Source organism: Saccoglossus kowalevskii, chromosome 4 (genome assembly GCF_978046115.1).
Source record: "Saccoglossus kowalevskii chromosome 4, keSacKowa6.1, whole genome shotgun sequence".
NCBI lineage: Eukaryota > Metazoa > Hemichordata > Enteropneusta > Harrimaniidae > Saccoglossus > Saccoglossus kowalevskii.
The window spans coordinates 27,820,781-27,821,786 of NC_140644.1; the positions used below are offsets into that span (position 1 = coordinate 27,820,781).

At 35.0% G+C, this 1,006-nt stretch overlaps 1 long non-coding RNA gene across 1 annotated transcript; it reads left to right on the forward strand.

Annotated features, from left to right (window-relative positions):
• The first annotated feature begins 732 nt into the window (after positions 1 to 732).
• Positions 733 to 1,006, forward strand: LOC144345808 (uncharacterized). Its single transcript, XR_013419403.1, has 2 exons — positions 733 to 780; positions 871 to 1,006. It is a non-coding gene; the product is annotated as an uncharacterized LOC144345808 (long non-coding RNA).

The window sequence follows — 1,006 nt, forward strand, 5'->3', positions numbered from 1 at the left end:
ACTAAACATATACTTGAACAGCGATAATATTCCATTGCCGTCACATGATGAAGTGTTATTATGTACTCCACAAACAACATTAGAACAAGTAAGTCTTCTGTTAATTATATTACATATATAATACATCTGAACACAAACGTTTTTATATTTTACCAGTTGAATATTGCCAACCAGGTGTGGCACTGACAATAATGACATTCAGACCTGTGCCTGTTTCAAAACACTGAATATGACTTCTTTATTTTGAACACAATCACATGAATATGTTTTCAGTACATTGCAAAGGTTAGAAATCCGATGGAAGACCGGTAAAATTAAGAACATATTAAAATATCCCCTCTGTATACCATTATAGGTGGTGTTGTTTTATCGTCGAGCTATGTTTGACACAAATGGAAAGATTTACTGTTTAATGAACGCAGACTTGTTAGATTATGATGTCAGTACAAAAGCGGAGGAAAAACGAAATGATCTAGGCAGGAAAGGTATATTTATTTATTTGTTTATTTATTTATATTTCCTGTCATATTATTGATGGTGTACATGGAGTAATGATAAATCTCAACTAAATATAGCTGTTTCAGAGTATCGCCTTATCGTGATCTGTAGTCAGGAAAGAGAAGATAGAACTCACATAGTTACTGCCTTGGATTCGTATCGTAGTGACCCTCCTGATTGGCCTCTAGTAACGGGCATGAAGACATTCCTCTGGGACTATTTTAGAAATGACTATTTAAGGCCGGGTATGGTACATTCTGCCGCTGAGGTTGCGAATGATGGGTAAATATATGCTAGTTTGTTTGTTGATTCACCCACTGAATAGGTTTTGCATTCATTCATTAAATTAATTTATCTTTTCCACCCTAATAGGTGCTGTGTTCAAGTGGTCATGTCAAATACACCTGGTACAGGAAAGTCATTAGTTGTTGAGAGGCTAACCAAGAAACTTGGCGAGATGATTAAGAATGTATCTAACTGTATCACAGTTTCATTATCTGAAAGAAAA